The sequence below is a fragment of the Caretta caretta genome, chromosome 2 (assembly GCF_965140235.1).
Source record: "Caretta caretta isolate rCarCar2 chromosome 2, rCarCar1.hap1, whole genome shotgun sequence".
Classification (NCBI taxonomy): domain Eukaryota; kingdom Metazoa; phylum Chordata; order Testudines; family Cheloniidae; genus Caretta; species Caretta caretta.
The window spans coordinates 77,477,034-77,489,336 of record NC_134207.1 but is presented as its reverse complement, the minus strand read 5'-3'; positions in this window follow the sequence as shown (position 1 = coordinate 77,489,336).

The window sequence follows — 12,303 nt, the reverse complement described above, 5'->3', positions numbered from 1 at the left end:
TTTTTTCATTCCTTCCATTTGTAGTTATGAGTGCTGGGCTTTTCAAGGGAGGTGAAGGGTAGCCAGTGCCCAAGTCTCAGTGAAACTCAATAGGAGCTGTGTGTCCTACTCACTTAAATGCTTTTGAAAAATCTCTCTCTACCTAGTTGTTGTTAATATTACTTAGCATTGATCCAGAGCCTGCTGACGGCACCAGAATGCTGCATATTGACTTTCATGGGCTTTGTCTCATAGCCATATAGCAGTTTTACATCTTTAGCACACTTTACAAACATTAACTTTTCATCACAACACCTGCTGAACTAGGCATTATTTCCCACTTTACAGCTAGGGAAATTAAGGCACAAAGACTTGACATAACAGGATGATAACAGAAGATCCTGATACCCAGTATATACATATATTATTCTGAATTGCAGCTAGTCATCAGTTTGTCATCAATAATTGTACAGGATCTTGTGACAAATGCTATGAATAGCTTGTTTACTTTTAATTTCAAAATTAACTTGTTTCTCACATTGGTTTAGGCAATCAGAAATTAGGGATTTAAAAAGGACTGCTTATATAGCTAGTTTCCAGTTCACAATCACAACATCTAGCCAAAATTCTATCTTTAGTTGTTTTTTTTTCCCCAGAGTTCTATGGGTAATTATTAACTTACTCCATTTTCTATTAAAGTTTATTGACCTTACATAACAAATACACACATGTCTGAAGTGCAGAAAAGCAGATATTCAGAGCTAATCAGTATTAAAAGACTGGTGGCTCACAAATTAAATCAAAGTTCTGTATAATCAAATAATTAAGATATTTGCCACTTCTATATTGCATTTCAAGGATCTCTCATTCACAAATAAGTTCAAAGAGTTTTTCCAGTAATTACCTTTGGTACAGAGTATGTGATTTGCCTACCACTTCTGCTACTCTTTGAAAGAGACATTTTAACCAATGTTTTATATAATTTCTGCAAACTAAAGCAAGCAGAACATCTAGATTTGATATTTTGATTTTGATAGATCTTTGTGTATCTGATTATACTATGGGAAGAATTTACAGGTCTAGATTAATAGAAACATATGGTCAGTGTTCAGCTACTTGTTAACTGTGTATCTGGGACCACATATACACGTATCCTCATTCAAGATACCGCATTCTGTCTTTAAAAGATAATACAAGATGTCTAGTTTCATTATCTAAAACTAACCAGATAGTATTCAGAACACATTTATGTTGATGAAATATCAGTGGCAGGAGCTATAATCCAAATTACTGTTCAATGATTTAGTTTTCTGGCCAGTATTGACCAAGCACATATTATTTCACAAATGTAACAGGAAATCTACTCTAATACTGCAAATTAGCAGTGTGTGCTTAGCAACACAAGAAGCTTGAATACACTGTGTTCAGCTGGCAGACATCTTTAAGTAAATACTTTGTGTATTTACTACCACATGTTCGAAGAGAGCTCACACTTAACATGTCAGGAACTGACATCTTTCCTCCTCAATTGTCCTTTATTTATCAATAGGGGGATGTCTATTCTCCTCCTTGTTTTTTAGATTCACAACTTTGGTGTCATCCTCAATAGCTCTCTTATCCATGCTGCTGTCTTTTTCTTCCACAGTACTGACAGTGTCACTAAATCCTGCTGGTTATCCCTGTCCAACATCTCCACAATCTATCCCTCTTTCTGTTTCCATTGCAAAAACCCAGATCCAGGCCCTGTTTATTTCTCTTGTTGGCTACTACAACCTACTCACTCTGACCTTATTGCCTTCCTTCTTCAAGCCATTCAAAATACAGCTGCAAAAATCAACTGCTTCACCTGCTTCTATGACTGGAAGATCATCATATCCTGCGCCTCTTCAAGTACCTTCTCTGACTGTGTTACCCTCATTAAATTTGGACTCCTTCAGTGAAATCTGGGCCCCACTGAAGTCAATGGCAAAACTGCCATTGCCTTGAATACGGCTGGGATTTGATCCCTTGTCCTCACCATTAAAGTGCTACACACATCTTGACAGTAAGGTACTCTAGTGATGGCAGAGGGTGATGGGGTGTATAAGTATACATATTTGCTAACTGTGTTGGTGTTCAATATATGTGATGCAGGATTTTTGAACAGTTATCTCTTGATCTACAGTCCAGTTAGTGAAGCTCAGCAAGATGGCATTTTGCTTTGTGTATACATATAGTCCTAGTTGTTTTAGCATTTTTCCTTTAATTATTGGAACAAATTGGTAGTATAATTTTATTACCCTTAAAATCAATGATCTCATTTTAAAATATATATGTTGCTTGAAACTTACAAGAGACAGCTTATTCATACAACTGATAGGATGACAATAGACAGTGTATGATTTGGAAAAAGTAGCTGAGAAATAGATATATTCTTGTGCAGTGTGCTCTCTTGGCCTTTTATAATCCCCATAATTTACCTGTGACATAGTATTTAATCAGTACCTCTCTTTATTTTTTATTTTTTAAAGAATCTATTATCTTGAGTAAACAAGTGAAGCTATGAAATATCCTGGTTGTGAAGCAATTGAAATAACTGATTCCTTGGTTAATTATTCATAGAAGGTGTTTGGACCACAGATGAAGTTTAAACTCTCTGGGAGTAATGGAATGTTAGAGGACAGTATCTATATCTACTTAAAGGGCCCTTATCACCTGAGCACCTCACCAACATTAAATGAATTCATCCTTACTCCCCTCGTTTGAAGTAGGAAAGTATTATTAACCCCCATTGACCAATATTTTACATTGGTACTGCTCAGCAAGTATTGCCAACTAAATTTTAATCATTTAAGCCAAAGTTTTAATGAAAAGTAAAATTAGATCTACAAACCATACAGAGCTACATTGTCAGGGCTTTATCTTTCAGACGAAGCCAAATTATGCCTCCCAGATAACACTTTATGTCAGATTGAAATTTGAAAGGAAAGTTTTCTACCTTTAAACTTGTGGATTGCAATGATTATTGGCATGTGGGAGAGTTTTTCTCTGTGTGCCCTGGCACTCAGAAGGGGTCTGCTCAATAGTTTTCCTAGTGTTGCCATTTATCACCAGAGAAACACTCAACGTTTTGTCCTGCAGCCAAGAAGCTTGACTTTCTACTAAAAGAAAGATGCACCGAAATATTGATGCAAAAGGTCAAAAAGTATCTCATAGAATCATAGAATACCAGGGTTGGAAGGGACCTCAGGAGGTCATCTAGTCCAACCACCAGTGCTCAAAGCAGGGCCAACCCCCAATTTTTGCCCCAGATCCGCAAATGGCCTCTCAACCGCCTCCTTAAGACAGTATCCCTGACAGATCCTGCCAAGACCATAGGAGCGTGACATGTGCTTATCTGCTGCCTGTAGTGCCTTTTCTTGGGGTCCTGTAAGAACGCTAAGGGAGCGTTCCTAGAGCCCTCTGAAGACCGGTCGAAAAGAAGGTAAAGGAAATGTACTCTTACTGCATGCATAGCTAGAAGAGGGGCAACTTACCACCCATAGTTCTATCAGTTGAGAGAACAATGTCAGGAAAATAATCCACTCAAGCTAGCCCAGGTCAGTAGAGAAGTGCATAGCTATTCAGAGATTAGGACGATCTTTCAAATGAGAGGGCTACCATACAAACATGGAAGTTCTGCTGACTGAAGCATTATGATGTGCTAAATGCCACCGATAAACCAGGTTAAGACAGGCCTTCAATGCATAAACCATCAAAAAGCTTGCCCTTTTAACACTATTTCTAGCCTGAAAATCTCACTGGCCAACTCTGCTCCATTGTGACGTCCCTAGCAGAAAACTGCTGGAGCATAGGATTAGGGCCTCACACAATTGGGATTTTTTTATTAACTAGATGGTTTCCTTTGAAAGTTTCGCTTTTAAACATTATTATTTTATATGCCTTTGAGAAAGCTCAGTGCTCTAGCAGAGTTTTCTGGCAGGCGAGATAGGGCAAAATATTATGATTTGAGATGACATGGCCAAATGAAGTGGAGTTTGCAAAAAGTTGTTTCCACTGGTGTATGTGCTGAATGTCCCTCTTTGCCTGAGTTTCTATAGTTTTATTTTGTAATTAATGTGGAAAACCCAGCTGCTGGGAAGGTTCCCAGCACTGCCAGTTCAGTTTATGAAAATGGAATTAGGCCTTATCACAAATGAAGCATTATCCAGTGCCATGATGATCCAATTCCTCTCTTTACAATACCTGCAGTATCTCAGTATTGTAACCAGTGGTAAAGGCTGACGTAAGAAAAATAAAGCTTGACTGATACTCATCTCAGTCCTGCACCATGGTAGCCAATGGAAGTTTTGCTATTGATTTCAATGGGAGCAGGCCACCTATACGCCTGCTGGTTTAAGCCAGAACATCTCAAAAGCAGAATCCTGCCGTGCTGGTTTTGTAACGTGAGCAAATTGTCAACCTTTGTTTGGACTGGTTCAAGGAATGCTGCCAAATCTGCAGCCCCCTGACCATAGGGATACCTGTCTCACACAGGCAGCAGTTTGAAATGTTCACATTTTGTCCTACTCATGCTCTACGGGTACATAGTGTGGCATACAGACTTCTTTGCGCTGAATGAGAGCTTTGGGGTTTTAGTAATCTGAGTCATCTGTGGAAATCAGGACGTCTCATCTTCTGTCTCAACCCTGCCTAGGCCACATGGCTCTCTGCTCCCCACAGGAATACACTCCCCTCAGCAAGCATGGCAGAGCAGTTTGGGGCAGATGGCTCATCGCTGAATCTTGGGCACTGTAACTGAGTGCCCCCATTGAATGGCTTTGCAGATGGCCCTAGATCTGTTAGAACCAGCCCTGCCCACTGGAGATTCTGTATTTTCAGATTCTGATTTACATCACCCCTACTTATGGAAATCAAAATTTAAACTCAAGTCATCTCCTGAAGTGAGGAGCAAATATTTGCAATAAGTGCATAGTGACTTAACACCACTAGATGGCACCCAGTTACTGCACTGACAGAAGACAGACATCCTGTAATTGCAAATAATTGACAACAGAAGTAAATCAGGTACAGTCTTGTGCATATTACTGAAGAGAACAAGCCTGTAGCTGTTTGTATCACATGCAGCTACATGTACATAAAGTCCCTGAAAAATACCAGCAAAGGATAGTAACAGAAAGCAACTGAAAAAATCCACCCTGAACCAACACTACAGTATTAGGAGGTAAACACTAGCAAAGCCAATCTACCAATTTCCCTCCACTGTGATTACACCAGCAGAGATTTTTTTGACCCAATTTCTTAGTCTTTCCTTATTGATACTAAAACACACACTTTACATAAACGTGACAAACTCCGGCCACGCAACACCCACACCCAAAGTAAAGTCTGGGCCTGCTTTGCCACCTCCCAATGAGCTCATGTACCTCTCACCTGCAGAGCTCGTGTCATTCATGTACGTGATAAACGCCTCCCACATCACACTACATTTTCCAGTGTGGTCATTAACGCTGTAAATAAGATGCCCTCTGCAATAACTTCTGCCACTGTGAAAGGATGAGTCCCTTGGCATAACCTAGGGCATTGCTGAACCTTTCTATAGAAGACTTTGTGGCCCCCCGCCCATATGTTAGCCGACGGCCAAGGATGTTTGGTGAGGTGCCAGCTATGCCCGTTTATACCATCTGTTACTTTAACCGCTAGGATGCACTGTCCCTTCGCGGCGGGCAGCCCGGGCTAGGCTGACGGATGCCCCAAGGTCCTAACCACCCGTGACTTTAACTGCTAGAGCTCAGAGCTCCTTCGCAGCGGGCAGTCAATACTGACTGACAGGTGCCCCAATGGCAGCACTAAGAGCCTCTCCACACCCGTGACTTTAACTGCTAGAGCTCAGAGCTCCTTCGCAGCAGGCAGCCAGGATTGACTGACAGGTGCCCCAAGAGTTTGCCCCGTGGAGGCGGCACAACTCAACGCTAGGCTCTTAGTACTCTCACCTAATGGCCAGGCTTTAGAGCCAAAACGGCTGAGGTTCTTTAATTGTGTTGGCTGCTTTACAGTAAACCAGAGAAAACAAGTCAGGCTTATGCACAAATGGTTACCAAAATTTATTAAGCTAGATTCTAATCATGTGGTTACAAAATTGCTAGTGCCTACTTATTTAAATGTAGAAATGTTACACACACAAACAAGTTACAAAACTGAAGCCACAATCCCAAAGAAAGAAAACAAAGTATAGAGCTCTATTTCAAAATATGTGTACACTAAAGATAGGAGATCGGGTGTGGGTGCGTCTTACCCTCCTTGCATCTCTCGATTCCAGCGGTGCCAAGCCAGGATCGGTCACTCAATTCCGCGGAAAGACGAACAAGGGACAAGGCTTAGGGACCCTCTTAGCTGCAGAAGCCTTGGGAGGCTGTCACTTATCTGACCAGCAGATAGATAGTGAAAAGCACTCAAAAATCATGGTGCTGTAGGTCCCCTACTTTTACCTCTGTACTCCTTTATTCTCTTTCTCCTTTCTTATGCCAAATTGAGGCTGGTCTGTCTGGGTGACGCCAGCTTTCGCAAGAGTAGTTTACACTTGCAAGGGAGAGAAACAATAAGTTTCGACTACTGGACATTTCTTTTATCAGGGTAAATATTTTCCCACCTAGGATGTTGGTGTGTGTGCATCACGCTATTTAGTAGGGGCTAAGAGCCATGTCTGTCACAGGGCCTCTGCCTGCTGTGAGCTTAATCGTTGTATCTGTTCCCAGAGGCACATTGTAGCAGCACACCTGTGCTTTCACAGCTTCAAAGGCTGTGCTGGAATATATGTTAAGCGCCCTGTTCCGGCTTCCTCCTGTGTTTCCAGCAATGCTGGTCTGAGGGGGGGTGGGGGGGGGCTGGCTGTCTGGCTACACCATATAATGAAGAAAAATCATATATAATTCCAGCTTGGCCGGTTATTGAAGAACGTGCACTTTGGTAAGGGAATGATTTTAATATTGTGCCTGCTGGCTAGTCATGCAGGTGATAATGCCACTACTAGTTACCAAAACGCTACTACGCTCATGTTTTTTTTCATCTCTCATACCTTTAGTCTTCTTTCTACTTTATGTTCTCTTATTATCTGGGTAGCACCCTCAGCACATGCTGCAATGTACAGAGGTGAAATGAGCCAAACAAACAAGTCCCAGCTGCAAAGTGCTTCCAAGCCAGCACAAAACGACACCAGAAGTTCTTTAACTCTTTTGTTTGCTCGCTCCCCTTCCCACTCTGGGAAATGCTATTTCTCCTCTCACCACTTCCATCTCCTGTTGTCTTTGCAGCCCAGCTTCCTTTGCCTTTCCATTAGCACTGGACAGGTAATGGGCCATATAGTTGTATCTGTCCAGTGCAAGCAACGCTTTCCTCCATTACATGTTGTACAGGCTCAAGCAAGTGTTCACTTTCCAGACCAGCTATCTGGCACCCATTCCTGGTGTTCTGCTAACACTCCATTTTCACTCCATGAGCTGAGCATATGGGAAGCGAGCGCGTGTCAGTTGTAATCAGAATTATTTACACATCTCTAAACATGGTAAACATATGTGATTATGCAGCCAGGGTCAAATTAGTTACCCAGTTGCAACTGTGATAGTTTGGCAATAGCCATAGTGCAGTCATGTGTAGGGTGACAAGATGTCCCCTTTTTAAAGGGACAGTCCTGTATTTAATCCCTCTGCAGTTGTCCCAACTTTTTCTTAAAACCGGGCAAATTGTCCTGTATTTTCTGTGTCCCCCCACCCTGCATCATGAGTGGCAGGTCCTGACTCTGGCTGGATCCCTGCTCCCCAGCTGCCCGCCCACCAGTGGTGAGTGGGGGAGTCCAGTGACCAACAATGGGGATGGGTGTGCAAGGCTGGTGGCAGAGCGAAGTTTCAGTGTGGGGTGTCCATCAGCCCAGCCCCCACTGCGTGCCAGCTCTCGATCAGCAGGGCCCTGCCCCCGCATCCCACTTCCAGCCGGCCCTGGCTGTGCACGGCTAGTTGCGGAGGTTGGTATGTGCCGGCAGACGCCAGGCAGCGGCCAGTTACTTGTTGCCTCTGCTGCCCACCTATTGGCCCTTTACCTGTGCCCCCTCTCGTTGTCCTCTCTCTGCTCTGCCCCTTCACCCACCCACCTGCCAGCCCAGCTGCTCCTCCATATTCTCCTTGGCAGGGCGTGTCCCACTCCCAGTGCTGTGCGGAGACCCAGCCCCTGATCAGCGAGCTCAGCTCACCAGCAGCCTGGCCAGCAGGCTCCTTCCTTCCCCCACTGCCTCTGGAAAGCCCAAGACCTTCTGGAGCGAGCCCTGCGTGTGCCAAAACCCCACACAGCACTGGAACGGGGAAGCCTCTCTGCCCCTCAGCTAAGCTTTGGAGTGGAGGGGTTGGGGGTGGGGAGAAGCGATTTCCAACCTGTTCCCACCCCAAACCTTCAGGCCCCACAAATGCCCCTCCACCCCCAGACAGGGGCTTAGCACCCTCTTCACCTGTCTTCCCCCTCTGTGTCCTGGGACCTTCCCCCAGGGAGCGCAGGTCTGCTAAGCCACCTCTCTAGCCAGGTTCGCTGAAGCCCCTGCAGTCAGGTTCCCTGGGCCATGATGCATAAGACATCCTTAAGACTTAACTCCTTCCTGTCTGTGCTGGAACCGGGAAACAGGAGGTGGCTGGGTTATGTCGGTGGTCAGCAGCAGCCTGGAAGTTTTAGCTGCCTTTTGACACTGTGCAGGCAGGAAGGGACAAGCTGCTTTGAGCCACAGTGGGAGAGGGTGGGAGAGAGGGTCTAGACTGTTCTCAGTGGTAGCAGATGACAGAACAAGGAGTAATGGCCTCAAGTTGCAGGGGGGAGGTTTAGGTTGGATATTAGGAAAAACTTTTTCACTAGGAGGGTGGTGAAACACTGGAATGCATTACCTAGGGAGGTGATGGCATCTCCTTCCTTAGAAGTTTTTAAGGTCAGGCTTGACAAAGCCCTGGCTGGGATGATTTAGTTGGGGATTGGTCCTGCTTCGAGCAGGGGGTTGGACTAGATGACCTTCTGAGGTCCCTTCCAACCCTGATATTCTATGATCCTATGATTGCCATTGAACTCACTTGAATATGAGCAATTTTACCAGGTATCCCGTATTCAGCATAGGGAAATACAGTTAAGGTGACCAGACAGCAAGTGTGAAAAATCGGGATGGGGGTGAGGAGGTAATAGGCACCTATATAAGAAAAGGCCCTGAATATCAGGACGGTCCCTATAAAATTGGGACATCTAGTCACCTTAAATACGGGCACCCTAGTCATGCAGTTTTAATGGGTGTCATTGCTCTTGAGTTCTGACTGGCCTTGCAGCAGATGAAGCTTAGGCCTCTAGTGACTAATCAGCAACAACAACTTCCTATCTATGACTAAGACTCCATTCCTTCTCCAGTGTCTACCACTACATCAGTGCACCAGAAATAGTTCCTTGTCTTAGGCAGGCAAACTGCCTTTCCAAAAGCAAGGTTTCCCTTGGAGGCAGCCTCTAAAGGGCAGCGGCTGTGAATATAACCAGATAGAGACACAGACTGGACCCTGGACCCCTGCTCTTCACAGCCCTCTGTCCTCTATACAGTCTGTGGTCCCCCAGATCTTTGCAGTACATGGATTTTGTGATTTTCACACTGCCTCAGCATGCCCTGGGACATTGTCATGCTGTCACAACCCCTGTTCAGGCTAAAGGTCCAGAAAGCTGGCTATTTTATGCAAGCCATGTAAGCCCTTCATTTGTATATGCAGCTGAGGTAATACATTCTCATCATTAGCTTGTCATTAGCAAAATCAGTTGCTTTTATTTTCCACTTCTACTTTCAGTTCTCACCCCAGGAAGAGCAAAAGTGATTGGCTTGCTCTTACAGCCAGTGGAAAATGTTACTGGACAGGTCCTAAAACAACTGAAGCATAAATACAAATTGACGCTAAATACCTGAGCCCAGACTCCATCGTGAAAAATGCACTGTCTTAGCCACGCCAATTCACCCATTTAATGTTACACACACCTCACCAGTTCCAGGCAGCAGAAGCCCTGACACTCCTGCTTCCTTTGGGACAGGATGCTGTTTCACTCCTCCTTAGAAGTAAATGCATTTATACAACACCCTCCATGCATTCCCTTTCCCCTCCCACCCCACCCACACACACATATTCCTGTAACTAGTGCCTCCCACAACTTAGAGCGACTGTGTTTTCTCTTTCCCCAACATTTGGGGTATTTCTACACCTTCCCTCATTTTGGGGGAAATATTCCTCTCTCCCTTCCTCCTTGAGGAAATTCCTTCCTGCCTCCCATTTTAGTGCATTTCCCTTCTGGAAGGATGCCACAGAGAAAGACACACTCCATTTAGCCCAAGGGCAGGGAAAGAGCGGAAATCAGAAGTAGAAACGGAAGAAGGAAAGAGAAGGAGCCACGATCCTTATCTCAGGGTGGTTGGCAGAGGCAGGAAAGTGGCTGGAATAGTCACTTGGACACCCTCTGAGCCTGGTGCTGGGGAAGGCGTGAAAGGAACCTCCTCTTCAGGCTCCAGTGTGGGCATGGTGGAGGTGGTGGCGGAAGAAAGCGGTTACACGGTAGGAGGAGCAGAGTGCTCATTTGCCTGTGTATAATTAGGCATGTGCTACCCTCTTTAGCTCCTAGTCTCTATGGTCTCAACTAAGTGGCTGTAGTCAAGGGCTGTGGCAATTTAGCTGAAACCGTACAGACTAGGAAGATAGATAGTCCCAATCCTACTTCTTGTTGAGTCTCCCTGGGAGATCCAGGCACCTGCTTAGGAGCCAAGAAGAAGACCCCTGAAATCATGAGTCTCCAGGCAAAACAGCAGATGAACCAAGTTCTGAGTGCTGACAGCCACAGCTCTGCTCACTGACTAGCCTGCTGTTGCCTTTTAGCCCGTTTTCATATCCTGGATGCCACATTTTCCCTGTTCCCCTTCCTGCCTCATCCTATTGCTTTGATGAACCCATGTCCTACATATTCCCTGCTGCTGCTTCTGCTGCCTTCACTCGCTTATCCCCACTTTGCCTGCAGCTCGTCTTCTCCCAGCTCCATGTCCTGGTCCATTCACACTCACACTATCTGTTCTGCTCATTTCAGCCAACTTCCTCTCCTCCCTGCTTCTCTGCCCTTAGTAAGTCAGCTGCTCACATTCGCCTCGTTCCCCTGGCTCCTAGTGACATGTCCTAAGGCAGCCCTGCCCTTTAGTCTCATTGTCTATTCTTCTAGTGATTCTCCCCAACACTGCCTTTCTGCTCTAAACCTGCTCATCTCATTTCTGACTGCTGTTCTGTCCCTTCCTTCCTTACCTTCAGCTCCCCGCGGAGCTTTAAACACCCTCTCCCACAACACTTTTCATGATCCCTTTTCATTTCGCTTCATTGACATGCTTGCCATGCCTAATCCTCTGCCCTCTCTCTCCACATTTACCTACTCTCACCCCTCTGCTCCATAGGCCATTGAGCTGCAATGCTGTTTCTCCTCTACTGTTCATGCTGCTCATCACTTCCTGCTTCCTCATCCAGCGTGATCTCCTCTCCACTCTATCCAATATTTCTTTATGAGTTTGTCTGCTCTTTGGAAATTTAACCCTTAATAGCTGATGGTTTCCTTGAGCGGAAGAGTTGGTTTCTTCATTCATCTCCAAGTCCTTGCCCAGTTGAGTGAGTCTGTTGGATTGCTCCTCTAGCTTATTGGGAAAACCGAGGAGGGGAATTTGCTGATGGAGAGAGCACCTCAGAAGAGCTGAACGGTCCATAACATTTTCCCAGGGGACTATCATCCTCATGAAATAAACAATTCAACAAACCTAAAGTTGATCATGTATTGAGGCCCTAAAAGCATAAACACGCTATGTACTTCTATCAGAGAAGTTTGTAATTGGAGTCTAAAGGTGACAGTGAACAGTAAAGGCAGGATGAGTGCCAGGTGACTGGGGCAACTAATCAATCCCAATGGATAATGGCGGGATTATGCAGGAGGGAAAATAACTGAAAGTATTAATCATTTTCCAAATAAAATGTAAAATTATACAAAAGTTCTGAATAGAGATTGTGATCCATTAATCTTCTTTAGCTGTCACTTAGCAACAGAATCACAAATTAAGGTCAGCAAACCAGGAATTCTTTCTGGTGGGTTGGAGGGTGATTGGTCCTTCAAGTGATTGCTGAATGCCCTTTGCTGCTAAGGCTGACTTGAAAAATACTGGAGTGTATGCGCAAATTCATGATAAAATTCGCTGTACAGCTAATACAGTATTACACAGTGCAGCTCCCGATATATAGAAAGCGAGTTCAAAAATTGATGCTGATTTACACAATTACA